This window comes from Orcinus orca, unplaced genomic scaffold, assembly GCF_937001465.1.
Source record: "Orcinus orca unplaced genomic scaffold, mOrcOrc1.1 scaffold_186, whole genome shotgun sequence".
NCBI lineage: Eukaryota > Metazoa > Chordata > Mammalia > Artiodactyla > Delphinidae > Orcinus > Orcinus orca.
In genome coordinates this window covers 291,277-311,474 of record NW_026043915.1, presented here as the reverse complement: position 1 = coordinate 311,474, position 20,198 = coordinate 291,277, and the positions used below count along the sequence as shown (strand labels likewise).

The following is a 20,198-nucleotide window of genomic DNA, read 5'->3' as shown; positions in this document are numbered from 1 at the left end:
GTTGTGTAAACACATTACATGTCATTACCAAAAATCACAACATGGCTTCTTCCTGGCTGCCCAGCTAAATATCTAAATTACCCACTCTGCCAAGGAGGGGAGAAAACTGGACCCGAGGAAAAACAGGGAAGAGAATGACTTAAGATGGGAATGTTTGTAAAACCTTTATTTGTGATTAAAGTGTTTTTAAAATATATGAAGGACATTTTAAAAACGTACATACTTCCAATATCTCAACAACATAATGATTTGCATTTGTTTGGAGTTCTTTCAAACTTTTATCCATATGGATATATTGCTTCTAAGTTCATCAAACTATATATATATTATACATTTAAAAATTTTATGCGTTTTGTAACATTATTTTAGAAACACTTTCCCTTGATTTTCACTTTTATCATAAATTTTTGATAACCATGTTACATTCCATTATATTTATATATAATATATATATACGTTATTTAATCATTTCCTTATTATTGGATGCAAATGCTGTTTTTTAAAAAAATTATTAATAACTTCTGTAAATGTCTTTATACATATGGATTTTTCTCCTTTTGAATTTACGTATTTCCTCAATTCCAAGATACACATTTTTCTTCCTTTATTATATATCAGGGTACATTTTGGTATAAGGTGACAATATTCTTTCTCTTCAGAAAGTTAGTATTAAAGATGTTGCATCTTAAAATTGGTAGTCTAGGGCTTCCCTGGTGGTGCAGTGGTTGAGAGTCCGCCTGCCGATGCAGGGGACACGGGTTCGTGCCCCGGTCTGGGAAGATCCCACATGCCGTGGAGCGGCTGGGCCCCGGAGCCATGGCCGCTGAGCCTGCGCGTCCAGAACCTGTGCTCCGCAATGGCGGGAGAGGCCACAACAGTGAGAGGCCCGCGTACCGAAAAACAAACAAACAGACAAAGAGTACTTTTGTCCTCTTGAATAGCACCAAACACCGAACTTCTACAACAAAAAAGAAATACTACCATCTTTGACTTTCTGTTACATCTAATGGTAAGGTCAATGCGTATATCGGCGCCCACAAAATGGAGGCCACGCCAGCGGCACGGCCCACATCACAATTCTAACCCTAAGTCAGCCTGCACTTAGGAGAAATACCTCTCAAGGGAACCTAGCACACACCAGTCACAGCCCTCCAACTCAGCTTTAGGTCGCTCACCTTCCCCTAGAAAATAGGGTAACAGGGAAGAGCTAAATGGGACTCCATGTTGGATCTGTTTCTTTGACTTTAGCCCTTGCTTTTCTTGCTTTTGTTATTATAATCATACATAATGGCCTGCCTCAGGGAACCCTGCCCCTCCGCTGTTCAGCTCTCAGGGAGATAATCTGACCCTGCCGCCTGTGAATGGCTACAAGACACTAACAGATCCCCTCTGAGGCTTGCCATTCCAGGAGATGTTTTGCAAGACTGATGGCCCTTTTACTTTACTTCCTCACTGCCTCTCCCTCTCTGGTTTCATAAAAGAAACCCGCATCGAGACCCCGATATGAGGGTTTCTCGGAGACTCTAGTCTGCCGTCTTCTCGGTCAGTCGTCTTCCTTGAATCACACCTCGTGTCCGATTCATTGACCTGTCGTGTGGTGAGCAGAGCGAGCTTGGATTCCGTAACAATAGGATTGCCCGTCTTGTAAGGAGATCCACAGCCTCCTAGCCAGCTGTGTGCTGTTTGCACGTTGCCTCTTCCAATATCCTCTAAAACTCTTTCTTGCCCACAGTCCCTCAAGAAGAGCAGTCTGCTGCTTGTGAGGCACTGTACCCCTACTCCACGGATTGTTTTCCCTTGAATAAAGGGCATCAGATTCATTACTAAATTTAGTTTTGTCATTTGACACTAACAATGCTGGGTTTTATAAATATCTGTTAAATGATATACAAATCCACGTACAGTGATGTTGATATTTTTTACTGGGCCTAGAACATCTAATTGTTTGGTGTCTGCTTAAAAAAAGGGAGAGGATAATGAAGTTAAGTAATCAGAATTCATAAATAGAGTTTCATTTTTAAGATAAATAGTATGCTTAGAAGTGGCAACCTGTTCTGTTTGTGTATCTATTTGGTTTCTCTTGATTTTTAAAAAAGTACTCTGGTATTGTGATTTATGAGATTTATATAGATATGGTCTTCATTCATGGTTTCTGGCTCACAGCTTCCCCAAACCCTTGGAATTTCCTGAGTGAAGAGAGTAAGTGAGAGTGTCTTTTGTTATAATATCTGGTCTCCTGTCCTCAGTTCCTGAAATCCCTTCAGAGCCATAAAGGTGAAATGGGTGTCTTGTTATTCAAAACAAGGCCTTTCCACTACTACCGGGTTTGTGTTCTTGAGGTGACTTTTGGAAAGCTCCTAAGGAGGGGGGCTGGTTGCCAGGGGAACCAACCTTGATTAGGGGGTTGGAACTTTCAGTCCCACCCCCTGATTTCCAGGGAAGGGAGAGGGGAGAGGGGCTGGAGGGTGAATCAATCACCAGTGGCCAGTGAGTCAGTCAATTATGCTTGTATAATGAAGCCTCCATAGAAACCCAGAAGGATGGGATTTGGGGGGCTTCTGGGTTGGTGAACATGTAGAGGTGCTGGGAGAGTGGGGCGCTCGGAGAGGGCTTTGGAGTTCTGTGCCACTTCCCCATACCTTGCCCTCTGCCTCTCATCCAATTTGGTTGTTCCTGAGGTACATTCTTTTATAATAATCCAGTGGTCGAATGAGTAAAATGTTTTCCTGAGTTCTGTGAGCCATTCCAGCAAATTAATCAAACACAAGGAGGGGGTTGTGGGAACCTCTGATTTATAGGCCGGAAGTACAGAGAAGTACTTCTCTCAGAAGTACAGAGAACAGTCTGGACTTGCAATTGGCATCTGAAGTGGTGGTGGGGAACAGTGTTGTGAGACTGAATCCCTAACCTGTGGGATCTGATGCTCTCTCCTGGAAGTTAGGGTCAGAATTGAATTAAATTTGTGGGACACCCAGCTGGTGTGGGGAATCCCCCCATACATGTTATCATTGTTCTTAGCACCTTAAGAACCAAAATAGTAATTTTAGTAATAGTAATTTTAGTATCAACCCTTGGAGTTCCAAGCTTACATAAAATAAAGTTATTATTAGGATTTATACTAATATGTATGATATAATATATATCGTGTATAATAACAGCTATATAGTATTGTGATTGTATTCAGAGATAATAGTCAAGACATGAGATATATAAAATACAGAATTCACTTTGGAAGTCATCTCAGTCATGGCCTGAGAGGGTGCAAGGCTGCAAAGACAAGGGTCCTTGCTGAGTCAGGAAGTGCCATAGCTGGAAGCCCAAATGCCAGACTTTGCCCTCTGTTCTGCCTACAGCAGGGCCCAGCTGTCTCTTGTTGCCCAGTAGATGCTGATAAACACAGAGAGGCAAGCTCTTCAGTTGCTCTTTCATACTGGTAATAGATCTGGCTGTAAAGCGTTTTCTCTCCTAGTGTCAAAATATAAAGGGAGAGCCCCACGTGAATCTGACTCCAGGAGTTTTGAACATAAAAACCCAGTTGGTAGCACATTATAATTTTAAAGCACATTTAATTTCCTACAAGGCAGGAAATAATTCCATATGAATTCAACCAGTGCATGTAACAAGATCATTACAGTACTAGCAAAGAAGATCATCTTTTTCACTTTGAAAAAGGAAAGAGTGAATTAGGTGGGATGTAGGTTTAGTAGACAGAAAGGTGGTCTCAGGGACCCTTTGTGCCCCAGTTGCTGCATTAATTTGTCACCAGTATCGTTTCTCACGGGTGATGGCTGATCTCGGTGAGTAGAAATGGCTAGTAGCTAAGAATAATCATTAAGAAATAGAAGGTTTTCTTTATAAAAGGAAAATTGCCTGGTGGTCTATCAGTTTTTTTTTTTTTCCTTTTTTGGTGTAAGCGGGCCTCTCACTGTTGTGGCCTCTCCCGTTGCGGAGCACAGGCTCCGGACGCGCAGGCTCAGCGGCCGCTCCGCGGCATGTGGGATCCTCCCGGACTGGGGCATGAACCCGTGTCCCCTGCATCGGCAGGCGGACCCTCAACCACTGCGCCACCAGGGAAGCCCCGGTCTATCAGTTTTACGTAGTGTTTATCATCTCTGTGGTCCATTTAACTTATCAGTTTTCTGTTATCAGGAAGGGTTGCAGAAAAGTGAGGGTGCAAGGAGAAATAAAGAAGTTTGAAGCTGAAACCAACCTCAACATGAGAAGTGGAGCCTTTACTAATTGCATTCTGCTTCTTTTAGCCTTTGGGCAATCTGAAGGACACAGCCATCAAAATTGCAGCCATCATGTGGAGCTTCTTTCCCCCAAGAATCACCATAAAATTGGTTCCCACACTGTGGACCTAAAACGAGGGGGTGTGGGTTGCTGCTTCTCTCTCTTGACATTTTACTTGATTTTCGAAGGAAAGGCGACTAAGAACTTTATGAAATTCAGATATGGTTACTGATAGAAATCTAGATTGTCATGAAAAGCCCAATAAGAAATTTAGTGGTAAGGGAGATAAAAGATTTGCTCTGGTAAATGGGATGATATATATATTAAATTATATGTATATATATATATAAAATTTTTTGGTTAGGTGTAATAATATTTAACTATTGGGGTTTTTTGCAAATTTGTCAACTTTGGACATATTGAAATCCAGTAAGTCCCTGATCAACATTAATATACATTAATGTTGTATAAACTAAGTTCAACATTAGTATAAACTAAGTAATTTGTAATGTAAGTGTTTATCCATTTTTTTCATTAAGTATACAAGTTTGGAAAAATAATAAATTTTGAGGCATATGTAGAATAAACTGACACATTCCTTCATCCACAAAAGTCACATCAGATTCATGAGAAAGCAAGATTGAGTTGTCATGTTAAGTGGTGCCTCCGTCTGTTCATTTATTACTTTATTCATCAGTACATCCTGGTGAATGCCTAGAAGAAAGGGCCTGATGTGTAGCGTCTGCCAGTTTCTGTGGTGTAAATACTCCACCATGGCCTATTTCAAGGCTGCTGAACACTGAGTTGCCAAGAGATGGCAATTATCAGCTCCTGTTAGATGGTAAGGGCTGGCTTGAGAATTCTACTGCCCGTAACCAGGGAAATTCAATGGTTTAGAATGTTCACATAAAGGATGAGAGGGGATGACGGGCTGAGGCTGGTGAGGCAGGCAGAGTCAGACATGAAGAGCCTTGAATGTCTATAGTCAAGAGATTCAGTGACCATAGGACTTGGCAGTTGTTCAGGTAAGAGATGACAGTGGCTGTCTCCAATGTAGTGACCACAGTATTTTGAAGGAATCCTGGGAAGAAATGATGGTATCCTTAACTATGTTAGTGCCATGGGATTTTGTAGATGGAGAGTAAAAAGACGGCAGAGACCCTGACTATGTTTATATCCATGGGACTTTGTAAATAGCGAGGTAGGAAATGAGGATGTTCCTACCTAGGAACATGTTCCTACAAAATTATGATCTATGTAACCATGGGAGTGGTATTTTGTAGATATCCAGTTAAGATAGAATAGTGGCCTTAACTATCAATACAGTACTGAAATTGGGATTTCTCAGGTAGGCAGGTAGAAGCTGATCGTGTCCCTTACCACATTAGTGAACATGGTGTTTTGTGGTAGTCCCGGTATGATGGTGAACCTAACCACAAAAGCAACCATGGGATTTTTCAGGGGTTTAGTGAAGAGATGATGGTGTCCTTAACCATGAAATTGATGATGGGATTTTGCAGGTATATGCAGTCAAGACATGTTAGTGATCCTAACCCCAGTACTGAGCAAGGGATTTTGCAAGTATTCAGGTTAGAGATGTTGGTGTCCCTAAAAATGTGACGACCATGGGTTGAAGGTGTCTAGGTAAGACATGATGTATAACTGACAATGGTAGTACCAAGATACTTTATAGTTACCCAGGTTAGAGATGATGTGTCCCTAACAATGGCATTTATCTGGATAATTGGTAGGTCTCCGTGTAAGATATGTTTTTCTAAACCTAATAAAGACTACAGGCTTCTGTATTTATCCAGGTAAAGATGATGTGTCGTAAACCGCTATGGTAACCAAGGTACTTTGCAAGTATCTAGTCAAGAACTGATGGTAAACCTAGAGTGAATATGGGACTATGAAGGTATTGTAGGGGAAGAAAACACATTTTCCCTCTAGTGTTCTAGGTTCTTGGCTGAAACCCTCCTGTAATAAAAGACAGATTAACAGGGGAAAACCAAATGATTTTAATTACATATGCACATATGTACATGTGGGAGCCCCACAAAGATATATGAAAAAGCAGCCAGGCAATTGAGGCTTATATACATACCATCCTGAGCTAAGGGAAGAGACAGGGGTCTGGGGTTTCCAAGGGGAGGAAGGCAATTTACAGGAAGCTGAGAAGAAGAAATAGATGGTAAACAAAGTTTGCCCTGCCATTAAGATAAGTCTCTCAGGTGAAAAAGTGATCTCCAGTAATAGCTCTCTTTCTGGTGCAAGCCCCCTTTCTAATGTAAATTTCCCTTACAAAAGGGTAACTTCTACCCTGCTTTTAGAGCCTCTATGTCTTCAGTTTCTCAAAATAACAAGCTCAAAATAATCCTTGTGCCAAGGAAGCCTATTTTGTGGTTGCATACTCTGCTATCCTTCGGTATCCATTAAGTAATGATGGTGACTTAAATCATGGCAATGACCATGGGTTTTTCAGGTGTTCTGGTAAGAGATGATATATCTCTAAGATTGTCACCATGATTTTTTGCAGGTTCCAGTAAAGAAATGAAGTTGAAATGTACCACAGTAGTAACCATGGGATTTAATATGACAAGGAAAGAATGTGGGCTTTAACCAAGTGGACTTCACAGTATTTTGTAACTGTCCAGATAAGTTATCATGGTGTCACTCACCACAGTACAGACCATGGAATTTTTCAGGTTCCAATCAGTAGATGATGGTGAACCTAATGGAGTAAATGTGAGACTTTGCTAATATCCAGGTAAAAGATGATGTGGGCCTTAAACACATTAGAGAACATATGATTTTCAGATATCTAGAAGAGTGATGATGCTGTCCCAAACTCTTATCATAGCCATGTGTTTTTTTTGGACTATCAAATATATTTAATTTTATTTTTATTTATTTATTTTAAACATCTTTATTGGGGTATAATTGCTTTACAATGGTGTGTTAGTTTCTGCTTTATAACAAAGTGAATCAGTTATACATATACATATGTTCCCATATCTCTTCCCTCTTGCATCTCCCTCCCTCCCACCCTCCCTATCCCACCCCTCCAGGCGGTCACAAAGCACCGAGCTGATCTCCCTGTGCCATGCGGCTGCTTCCCACTAGCTATCTACCTTACGTTTGGTAGTGTATATATGTCCATGCCTCTGTCTCGCTTTGTCACAGCTCACCCTTCCCCCTCCCCATATCCTCAAGTCCGTTCTCCAGTAGGTCTGTGTCTTTATTCCTGTCTTACCCCAGGTTCTTATGACATTTTTTCCCTTAAATTCCATATATATGTGTTAGCATACGGTATTTGTCTTTCTCTTTCTGACTTACTTCACTCTGTATGACAGACTCTAGGTCTATCCACCTCATTACAAATAGCTCAATTTCATTTCTTTTTATGGCTGAGTAATATTCCATTGTACATATGTGCCACATCTTCTTTAGCCATTCATCCGACGATGGGCACTTAGGTTGTTTCCATCTCCGGGCTATTGTAAATACAGCTGCAATGAACATTTTGGTACATGACTCTTTTTGAATTATGGTTTTCTCAGGGTATATGCCCAGTAGTGGGATTGCTGGGTCATATGGTAGTTCTATTTGTAGTTTTTTAAGGAACCTCCATACTGTTCTCCATAGTGGCTGTATCAATTTACATTCCCACCAACAGTGCAAGAGGGTTCCCTTTTCTCCACACCCTCTCCAGCATTTATTGTTTCTAGATTTTTTGATGATGGCCATTCTGACTGGTGTGAGATGATATCTCATTGTAGTTTTGATTTGCACTTCTCTAATGATTAATGATGTTGAGCATTCTTTCATGTGTTTGTTGGCAGTCTGTATATCTTCTTTGGAGAAATGTCTATTTAGGTCTTCTGCCCATTTTTGGATTGGGTTGTTTGTTTATTTGTTATTGAGCTGCATGAGTTGCTTGTAAATTTTGGAAATTAATCCTTTGTCAGTTGCTTCATTTGCAAATATTTTCTCCCATTCTGAGGGTTGTCTTTTGGTCTTGTTTTATGGTTTCCTTTGCTGTGCAAAAGCTTTGAAGTTTCATTAGGTCCCATTTGTTAATTTTTATTTCCATTTCTCTAGGAGGTGGGTCAAAAAGGATCTTGCTGTGATTTATGTCATAGAGTGTTCTGCCTATGTTTTCCTCTAAGAGTTTGATAGTTTCTGGCCTTACATTTAGGTCTTTAATCCATTTTGAGTTTATTTTTGTGTATGGTGTTAGGGAGTGATCTAATCTCATACTTGTACATGTAGCTGTCCAGTTTTCCCAGCACCACTTATTGCAGAGGCTGTCCTTTCTCCACTGTACATTCCTGCCTCCTTTATCAAAGATAAGGTGACCATAAGTGCATGGGTTTATTTCTGGGCTTTGTATCCTGTTCCACTGATCTATCTTTCTGTTTTTGTGCCAGTACCATACTGTCTTGATGACTGTAGCTTTGTCTGAACTCAGGGAGCCTGATTCCTCCAGCTCCTTTTTTCGTTCTCAAGATTGCTTTGGCTATTCGGGGTCTTTTGTGTTTCCATACAAATTGTGAAATTTTTTGTTCTAGTTCTGTGAAAAATGCCAGTGGTAGTTTGATAGGGATTGCATTGAAGCTGTAGATTGCTTTGGGTAGTAGAGTCATTTTCACAATGTTGATTCTTCCAATCCAAGAACATGGTAGATCTCTCCATCTATTTGTATCCTTTTTAATTTCTTTCATCAGTGTCTTATAATATTCTGCATACAGGTCTTTTGTCTCCTTAGGTAGGTTTATTCCTAGATATTTTATTCTTTTTGTGGCAGTGGTAAATGGGAGTATTTTCTTGATTTCACTTTCAGATTTTTCATCATTAGTGTATAGGAATGCAAGAGATTTCTGTGCATTAATTTTGTATCCTGCAACTTTACCAGATTCCTTTATTAGCTCTAGTAGTTTTCTGGTAGCATCTTTAGGATTCTCTATGTGTAGTATCATGTCATCTGCAAACAGTGACAGCTTTACTTCTTCTTTTCTGATTTGGATTCCTTTTATTTCCTTTTCTTCTCTGATTGCTGTGGCTAAAACTTCCAAAACTATGTTGAGTAAGAGTGGTGAGAGTGGGCAACCTTGTCTTTTTCCTGATCTTCATGGAAATGCTTTCAGTTTTTCACCATTGAGGATGATGTTGGCTGTGGGTTTGTCATATATGGCCTTTATTATGTTGAGGAAAGTTCCCTCTATGCCTACTTTCTGCAGGGTTTTTATCATAAATGGCTGTTGAATTTTGTCAAAAGCTTTCTCTCCATCTATTGAGATGATCATATGGTTTTTCTCCTTCAATTTGTTAATATGGTTTATCACATTGATACATTTGCGTATATTGAAGAATCCTTGCATTCCTGGAATAAACCCCACTTGATCATGGTGTATGATCCTTTTAATGTGCTGTTGGATTCTGTTTGCTAGTATTTTGTTGAGGATTTTTGCTTCTATGTTCATCAGTGATATTGGCCTGTAGTTTTCTTTCTTTGTGACATCCTTGTCTGGTTTTGGTATCAAGGTGATGCTGGCCTCATAGAATGAATTTGGGAGTGTTTCTCCCTCTGCTATATTTTGGAAGAGTTTGAGAAGGATAGGTGTTAGCTCTTCTCTAAATGTTTGACAGAATTCACCTGTGAAGCCATCTGGTCCTGGACTTTTGTTTGTTGGAAGATTTTTCATCACAGTTTCAATTACAGTGCTTGTGATTGGTCTGTTCATATTTTCAATTTCTTCCTGATTCAGCCTTGGCAGGTTGTGCATTTCTAAGAATTTGTCCATTTCTTCCAGGTTGTCCATTTTATTGGCATAGAGTTGTTTGTAGTAATCTCGCATGATCTTTTTTATTTCTGCAGTGTCAGTTGTTACTTCTCCTTTTTCATTTCTAATTCTATTGACTTGAGTCTTCTCCCTTTTTTTCTTGATGAGTCTGGCTAATGGTTTATTTATTTTATCTTCTCAAAGAACCAGCTTTTAGTTTTATTGATCTTTGCTATTGTTTCCTTCATTTCTTTTTCATTTATTTCTGATCTGATTTTTATGACTTCTTTCCTTCTGGTGACTTTGGGGTTTTTTTGTTCTTCTTTCTCTAATTGCTTGAGGTGCAAGTTTAGGTTGTTTATTCGAGATGTTTCCTGTTTCTTAAGGTGAGCTTGTATTGCTATAAACTTCCCTCTTAGAACTGCTTTTGCTGCATCCCATAGGTTTTGGGTCGTCGTGTCTCCATTGTCATTTGTTTCTAGGTATTTTTTAATTTCCTCTTTGATTTCTTCAGTGACCACTTCGTTATTAAGTAGTGTATTGTTTAGCCTCCATGTGTTTGTATTTTTTACAGATCTTTTCCTGTAATTGATATCTAGTCTCATGGCGTTGTGGTCGGAAAAGATACTTGATACAATTTCAGTTTTCTTAAATTTGCCAAGGCTTGATTTGTGAGCCAAGATATGATCTATCCTGGAGAATGTTTCATGAGCACTTGAGACAAATGTGTATTCTGTTGTTTTCGGATGGAGTGTTATGTAAATATCAATTAAGTCCATCTTGTTTAATGTATCATTTAAAGCTTGTGTTTCCTTATTTATTTTCATTTTGGATGATCTGTCCATTGGTGAAAGTGGGGTGTTAAATTCTCCTACTATGATTGTGTTACTGTCGATTTCCCCTTTTATGGCTGTTAGTATTTGCCTTATGTATTGAGTTGCTCCTATGTTGGCTGCATAAATATTTACAATTGTTATATCTTCTTCTTGGATCGATCTCTTGATCATTATGTAGTGTCCTTCCTTGTCTCTTCTAATAGTCTTTATTTTAAAGTCTATTTTGTCTGATATGAGAATTGCTACTCCAGCTTTCTTTTGGTTTCCATTTGCATGGAATATCTTTTTCCATCCCCTTACTTTCAGTCTGTATGTGTCTCTAGGTCTGAAGTGGGTCTCTTGTAGACAGCATATATATGGGTCTTGTTTTTGTATCCATTCAGCCAATCTGTGTCTTTTGGTGGGAGCATTTAGTCCATTTACATTTAAGGTAATTATCGATATGTATGTTCCTATTCCCATTTTCTAAATTGTTTTGAGTTCGTTATTGTAGGTCTTTTCCTTCTCTTGTGTTTCTTGCCTAGAGAAGTTCCTTTAGCATTTGTTGTAAAGCTGGTTTGGTGGTGCTGAACTCTCTCAGCTTTTGCTTGTCTGTAAATGTTTTAATTTCTCCATCAAATCTGAATGAGATCCTTGCTGGGTAGAGTAATCTTGGTTGCAGGTTTTTCTCCTTCATCACTTTCAGTGTGTCCTGCCACTCCCTTCTGGCTTGCAGAGTTTCTGCTGAGAACAGTTTCAGCTGTTAACCTTATGGGGATTCCCTTGTGTGTTATTTGTTAAACTGTTCTGCTGAGAACAGTTTCAGCTGTTAACCTTATGGGGATTCCCTTGTGTGTTATTTGTTGTTTTACCCTTGCTGCTTTTAATATGCTTTCTTTGTATTTAATTTTTGACAGTTTGATTAATATGTGTCTTGGCGTATTTCTCCTTGGATTTATCCTGTATGGGACTCTCTGTGCTTCCTGGACTTGATTAACTATTTCCTTTCCCATATTAGGGAAGTTTTCAACTATAATCTCTTCAAATATTTTCTCAGTCCCTTTCTTTTTCTCTTCTTCTTCTGGAACCCCTATAATTCGAATGTTGGTGCGTTTAATGTTGTCCCAGAGGTCTCTGAGACTGTCCTCAGTTCTTTTCATTCTTTTTTCTTTATTCTGCTCTGCAGTAGTTATTTCCACTATTTTATCTTCCAGGTCACTTACCCTTTCTTCTGCCTCAGTTATTCTGCTATTGATCCCATCTAGAGTATTTTTCATTTCATTTATTGTGTTGTTCATCATTGTTTGTTTCATCTTTAGTTCTTCTAGGTCCTTGTTAACTGTTCCTTGCATTTTGTCCATTCTATTTCCAAGATTTCGGATCATCCTTGCTATCATTATTCTGAATTCTTTTTCAGGTAGACTGCCTATTTCCTCTTCATTTGTTAGGTCTGGTGCATTTTTATCTTGCTCCTTTGTCTGCTGTGTGTTTTTCTGTCTTCTCATTTTGCTTATCTCACTGTGTTTGGGGTCTCCTTTTTACAGGCTGCAGGTTCATAGTTCCCGTTGTTTTTGGTGTCTGTCTCCAGTGGCTAAGGTTGGTTCAGTGGGTTGTGTAGGCTTCCTGGTGGAGCGGACTAGTGTCTGTGTTGTGGTGGATGAGGCTGGATCTTGTCTCTCTAGTGGGCAGGTTCACGTCTGGTGGTGTGTTTTGGGGTGTCTGTGGACTTATTATGATTTTAGGCAGCCTCTCTGCTAATGGGTGGGGTTGTGTTCCTGTGTTGCTAGTTGTTTGGCATAGGTTGTCCAGCACTGTAGCTTGCTGGTCGTTGAGTGAAGCTGGGTGCTGGTGTTAAGATGGAGGTCTCTGGGAGATTTTCGCCTTTTGATATTATGTGGAGGTGGGAGGTCTCTTGTTGACCAGTGTCCTGAAGTTGGATCTCCCACCTCAGAGGCACAGCACTGACTCCTGGCTGCAGCACCAAGAGCCTTTCATCCACATGGCTCAGAATAAAAGGGAGAAAAAGTAGAGAGAAAGAATTAGTAGAAGTGGGAAGAAAGAAAGAAAGAAAGGAGGGAAGGAAGGAAGCAAGCAAGCAAGAAAGAAAGAAGAAAAGAAGGAATGAAAGAAAGGAGGGAGGGAGAGAGGGACAGTGGGAGGAAGGAAGGAAGGGAAGGAAGGAAAAAAAGAAAGAAGATAAAGTAAAATAAAATAAAGTAAAATCTAATAAAGTTATTAAATTAAAAAATAATAATTCAGAAAAAAATTTAAAAAAACAAAAAAACGGACAGATAGAACCTTAGGACAAATGATGGAAGCAAAGCTATACAGACAAAATCTCACACAGAAGCATACACATACACACTCACAAAAACAGGAAAAGGGGAAAAAATGATAAATCTTGCTCTCGAAGCCCACCTCCTCAATTTGGGATGATTCGTTGTCTGTTCATGTATTCCACAGATGCAGGTACATCAAGTTGATTGTGGAGCTTTAACCTGCTGCTTCTGAGGCTTTTGGGGGGTCTGAGGTCTTCTGCCAGCGTTCAGTAGGTGTTCTGTAGCAGTTGTTCCACGTGTAGATGTATTTCCGGTGTATCTGTGGGGAGGAAGGTGATCTCCGCGTCTTACTCTTCCGCCATCTTCAGAACACCATAAACCATGTGTTTTTGTAGGTATCCAGGTAAGAAATTTTAATGTCCCTAACAAAAATATCAACCATCACATTTTACTGTTTTCTAGTTCAGGGTTGATTTTTGTCTTAAAACTTAGTAGTGACAAAGATACTTGCAAGTATCCAGATAATATATCACAGCGCCCTCACTGTAGTAGTGACCATGGGATTTTTGAGGTATCCAGTGAATAGCAGATGGTGTCCAAAACTACAGTGTTGACCTTAGAAATCTCTAGATATCCAGGTAGAGTTGGTGGTTGCCATAATGGAATTGACAGATGGAATTAGCAGAGGCCCAGATGGAAAAACGTTTTCCTAACCAGGGTTGCCACCATGTGTTTTTTTCAGGTCCCAGTCAAGAGATGATGGTGTCTCTAACTACAGTGTTGACCTTAGAACTAAAGGATCCAGGTTGAGATCATGATTCCCCTAATGATAGCAGTGATCATAGGATTTTTTGAGGTCCATGTAGGAGACGTATCCCTAATCATAGTTGCCATCATGTGTGTTTGTAGGCTCCAAATCATGAGATAATGGTGAAGATCATGGAATCCAGGCAAGTGATGACGTGGACCTTAAATATTATATAGACCATCTGATTTTCAGAAATCTAGGTAAGCGATGATGGTGTCCCCAACACGTGTTAGTACCATGTTTTTTGCAAATATTCAGATAAAAGAATGATACGGGGCTTACAAACACTGATAACTGTGAGATCTAGTTTAGCCAGTTTTCTAGTTTAGAGATAATGTGTGTTTAACTTTAGGAATGGATGAGAGATTTGAGGGTATCCAGGTAAGTATGCATAACGTTCTCCACCACAGTGTTGACCATGAGATTTTTACAGGTACAAGGTCAAGAGATGATGGTACCTGTAAGAACAGTGTTAACCTTGAAGTTCTGCCAGTGTTCAGGTAGCATTGATGTGTCCATAAAGTTGGAAGTGACAAAAGTTCTTTGCCAGTGTCCTGCTAGGAAACGTTATGTCCTTAAATACATCTGTCACAGTGTGTTTCTTTTAGGTTCCAGTCAGGGGATCACAGTGACCCTAACAATGGTGGTTAATGACACTTTGCTGGATGCAGTAAGTGACTATGTGAGTCTTACCACGCTATAGCCCTTCTGACCTTCAGAAATCTAGGTAAATTATGATGGTGTCCTGAACATCTGTGTCACCATGTTTTGCTTTGTTTTTGCAGATATCAGGTAAGAAAAGTTAGTGCTCTCATAAACACTACTAAGAATTAGCCCTTACTGTTCACTAGGTTTTTTACAAGTGTCCAGTCAACAAAGAATATTGTTACTAACAAAGGTGCAAACAATGGAATACAGTAAGTATCCAGGAGAAAAAAGATGTGTAAGTAGAAACATTTGTAACAATGTGTTTGTCGGGTTTCAGTCAGGAAAGCATGATGAACTTTACCATGGTCATTGACAGGGATTTTGCTGGTGTCCAGGTAAGTGATGATGTGGGCCTAAACCATAGCACAGGCCATCTGATTTTCAGATATCTAAATAAGTGACAATAGTGTCCCTAACACTTAACATGTTTTTATTATAGCTATTTAAGTAAGAAATGATAGAGTCCTTACCAATTTTAGAGCCCATGAGTGTTTACATTTTATATTTTGAGAGAAAATTTGTTTTACCTTCCAAGTGTCCAGAGGCTACAAGTCTACAGGTAGTTATGGTGTTCTTTCCTACAGTAGTAACCATGGGATGTTTGCAGGTATACAGTTAGGAAATGATGGTCTTACCCCCAAAATGATGCTGACCTTGGAATGCTGCTTATATGCAGGTAGAGTTGATGTGTCCCATAATAATAGAAGTAAACAAGATTATTTGCAGGTACGCTGGTAGAATAAATTGTGTCCTTTGACACGTACTTCATAATATGTTTTTCAGGCTCCTATCAAGACATAATGGTAAACCTAACAGTGCTCATTAATGGGGACACTGCTAATGTCCAGGTAAGTGATGATGTGGGCCTAAACCAGAGCACAGGCCATCTGACCTTCAGAAATGTAGGTAAGTGGTGATGGTGTCCCTAACACTTTCTGACCGTATATTTGGTACAGCTATTCCGTTTAGAATAATAGGGTCCTCACCAATTCTAGTAACCATGATCGGGGGTAGCCTATAATCGGTACTTAATGTGAGACATGGCTGGTATCAAGGTATGTGATAATGAGGGCCTAAACAACAGCCCAGGCCATCTGATCTTCAGATAGATAGGTAAGTGATGATGGTATCAATAATACTTAAGATAATTTTATTGCATGCTATTGAGGTATGAAAATGTAGAGTCCTTACCATTCTAGAAACCATGAGTTTTCATTTTTTTATATTTTAGAGAAAATTTATATTTATTCATTAGAGTGCTGAGTGAGCATGTGTTCAGGTAACAGTCATGGTGTTCCACAACACAGAGGTAACGTGGGGATTTTGTAGGTGTACATTCACCAAATGATGGCCTCGTGACAATGGTATTAACCTTGGGGTACTGGAAGTATCCATGTCTAGTTGATGTGTCCCATAATGATAGAAATAACCAAGATTATTTACACATACCCTGGTAGAAGAGGTTGTGTCCTTAAACACATTTGTTAAATTTTTTTCAGGTACCGGTTAAGAGATCACAGTTAAGCTCTCAGTGGACATCAGTGGGATTTTGCTCTTAATCAGGTAAAGATAATGTGGGTCTTACCACAATACAGACCTCAAATCTGATCCTCAAGTATCTAGGTAAGTGAGGATGGTGTCCCTAACATTTGTGTTACCATATTTTTTTTGCTGGTATCTCATTACAGTCTTTGATAGTATACAAATATGGAATTATGTTACATTAACCCATGGGAGACCGTCTTTATTTCAGATATCTAGAAATGAATGATGTTATAGAAACTCTTTCATTAACCTCTTATTTGGCATGTATGCTGTTAAGTTAATTTGTTCATAAGAACACTAGTAAGCATGAGATTTTACTATCTTCTTGTTTAGAACTAATGTGTATTTAACATTCGCAGTGATAGGTTTGCAGGCATCCAAGTAATTTATCTTATTCTCCATCACACCTAATTGCCCATGGGATTGATTGATTTATTCATTTATTTTTGGCCGCGCCATGCAGTGTGCGGGATCTTAGTTCCCCAACCAGGGATCGAACCCATACCCCGTGCAGTGGAAACATGGGGTCTTAACCACTGGACCACCAGGGAAGTCCTCGACCGTGGGATTTTTGCAGGCATCCGTCCAAGAGAGGATGATGTCTTTTTCTAAGGTATGACTCTGGACTTCTGCAAGTATGCAGGCAACATTGATGGGTCCTGAAATCGTATAAGTGACAAAGGGAATTTGCAGGTGTTCAGGTAGAATAAGATGTGTATCAAACACATTTTTCACGATGTGTTTTTCAGATTCATGTCAAGATGTCGTGGTGAGCTTATAAATGATAGTGAACATGGAATATCAAGGTAAGTGATGATTTGGTCCTAAACCACAGCGCAGACCATCTGGTCTTCATATATATAGGTAAGGGGTGATATATCCCTGACACTTCTTGGTACCATGATTTTTACAAGTATTCAAGTAATAAATGATAGATTCCTAACCAATTCTTATAACCATTGGTTTCCACATCTTACATTTTAGGGAAAAATTATGTTTAACTCTGTGATCGCTGAGGTATTGTACGTATCCAGGTAATTATCATGGTCTTCCCCATCCCCGCCCCCAGGTGGTAATCATGGGATTTTTATAGGCGTTTTGCAAGAAATTATGATGTTACCTGATAATGGTATTGACCTTGAATTAATCCAAGTATCCAGATAGTCTTGATATGCTCTGTAATGATGGAGTCACCATGGTTATTTGCATATGTTCTGGTAAAAAAAAGTTGTGTCCTTTAACATATATTTCACAAGGTGGTTGTCAGGTTCCTATCAAGATACCATGATAAATTAAACAGTGGTCATTAACAGGGGGACATTTCTGATATCTAGGTAAGTGATGATCTTCATATCAGACACCATCTGATCTTCATATATCCACGTAAATGATGTTGGATCACTTACATGGGTTTTATGTGTGAGTTCTTAGCAGGTAGTCAGGTAAGAAATGATAATGTTTTGCCAGTTCTAGTGACTGTGTTATTCTGCGGTTTTATATTTCACAGAAAATGTATGTTTAACCCTGTGAGTATTGAGTAATCTGCATTTACTCAGGTAACTATCCCGGAATTCTGCTTCATAATAGTAACCATGGGGTTTTGTAGATGTAAAGTCAAGAGTTGATGGTGTCTCTAAATATGGCTAGACCTTGAATACTGCAAAAATCTAGTTGATGGGTCCCGCAGTGGTGGAAGTGAAGAAGGTTATTTGCAGTAATTCATGTGGGAAATGTGTGTCCGTAGATAAAACATTTGTCACAATGTGTTTTTCAGGTTCCAGTCAAGAGATCATAGTGAACCTCATCATCATCATCAAGAGACTTTGCATGAATCCCAGTAAGTGATGATGTGAGCCTTAAGCACCTTACAGATCATGTGATCTTCAGGTTTAGGTAAATGCGGATGATGTCACAGTAGTAACCATGGGATATTTGCAGGTGTGCAGTGAAGAGTTGATGGCGTCTCTAACAGTGGTGTAGAACTTGGACTACTGCAAGTATCAGGTAGATTGATAGGTCCTACAGTGATGGATGAGGAAGGTCATTTAAGGTATCCAGGTGAAAATGTGTCTCCCTGGACACATTTGTCACAATGTATTTTTCAGGGTCCAATCAAGAGACCATGGTGACTTCATAAGTGATTGTTAACAGAGACTTTGCTTATATCCAGGTAACTGATGATGTGTCTTTAAGCCCCCTTCAAATATCTGATCTTCAGATTTCTTGGTAAGTGAGGATGGTGTGTCTAACATTTGTGCACCATGTTTTTTTTTTTTAAAGATATTCAGGTAAGAAGTGACACTGTCTCAACCAAATCTATTAAGCATTAGACCTTACAGGATGAGAATTTAAATATAATGTATGTTGAACCTAGGTAGTGCTAGAGGTATATGCAGGTAAGGGACCCTACAGGTCCATACCACAGTACTGATCGGGAGATTTTTACATGTGCCCTGCAGAGAGGTGGTGGTGTCTCTAAGAACATTATTGGCCTTGAAGTACTGCCAGGTTGATGGTTCCCTCATTGATGAAAGTGACCAAGATTATTTGCAGGTGTCATTGTAGAGCAAGTTGTTTTCTTAAATGTATTTGTCATGTATATTTTTTTGAGATTCCAGTCAAGGAATCATGGTGAATCTAACAGTGGTCATTACCAGGACATTGCTAGTAACCAGGTGAGTGATAAAGTGGGTCTTACTACAATGCAGACTGTCTGATCTTCAGTATCTAGTAAGTGAGGATGATGTCCCTAACATATGTGTTATCATGTTTATTGCCGGTATCTCATTAAGGTCTTTGCTAGTAAGGACGTATGATATTATGGGATATTAACTCATTAGAGACTTTAGTTGTTTCCACTCATCTAGGTAATTAATTAGTGACGTTCCCATGATTCTTATAATAACCTTGCTTTTGGCATGTATACAGTTAAGAAATTAATTCTTCCTGAACAACACTAGTAAGCAAGAGCATTAACTGTATTCTTGTTTAGAAATAATGTGTTTTTTATACTCGTGATAATAGATATGCAAGTATCCAAGTAATTTATCACATTGTCCATCACAGCGATATTGACCATAGAATTTTTACAGGTATCCCTTCAAAAAAAGAAGGTACCTCTTACTAGGGTTGGACCTTGGAGTTCTGCAGTTACCCAGCTAACACTGATGAGTTACAAAATGATACAACTGACCAAGGGAATGTTTTCGGTGTACAGGTAGAACAGCACATGTACTGAACATTTCCCACAACACGTTTGTCAGGTATTTCAATGGTAGTTAACAAGGCACCTAGCAGGTATGGAGGTAAGTGATGATTTGGACCTGAACAATAGCATAGATCATGTGATCTACATATATTTAGGTAAGTGATAGGAAGTGTCTCTCACACTTCTTGTTAGAATGATTTCTTTGCAGGTATTCAGGTAAGAAATGATAGAGTTCTTACCAATTCTAGTAACCATGTGTTCATACTTTCATATTTTACAGAAAAGTTATGTTTACCAGTGTAAGTGTTCAGGGATTGATCGTGTTGGTAATTGGAGTTTCTCACCACACTGGTAAGGATAGGATTTTTGCAGGTGTCCAGTGAAGAATGATGGTCTCTCATGACCATGGTATTAACCTTGATTTAATGCTAGTATTCAGGTAGAGTTGATGTGTTAGGTAATAATAGAAGTGAATAGGGTGATGTGCAGGTGTACTGGTAGAACAGGTTGGGTCCTTAAACACATTTTATCCATGTGTTTTTTCAAGTTCCTGTGAAGAGAACACAGTGAACCTATGAATGATTGTTAATGGAAGCTTGCTCATAACCAAGTAACTGAAAAGTGGGTCTAACCACAAAGTAGGCTATCTAATTTTCAATATCCACCTAAGTGTTGTTGGTGTCCTAACACTGGTGATACCATACTTTTGTTTTGTTTTTGGTTTTTTTTTTTGCAGGTATCCTGTTAAGGTCTTTGGTAGTATACAGATATGAGGTGATGTGGCATTAACTTATTAGAGACTTCCTTATTTTCAGATCT

General features: G+C 39.2%; 1 long non-coding RNA gene across 1 annotated transcript; it reads left to right on the top strand.

The window, feature by feature from the left end:
• The first annotated feature begins 16,941 nt into the window (after positions 1–16,941).
• LOC117198441 (uncharacterized) lies at positions 16,942–19,391 on the top strand. Its single transcript, XR_004479621.2, has 5 exons — positions 16,942–16,977; positions 17,156–17,205; positions 17,946–18,008; positions 18,110–18,175; positions 18,277–19,391. It is a non-coding gene; the product is annotated as an uncharacterized LOC117198441 (long non-coding RNA).
• The last annotated feature ends 807 nt before the right edge of the window (positions 19,392–20,198 follow it).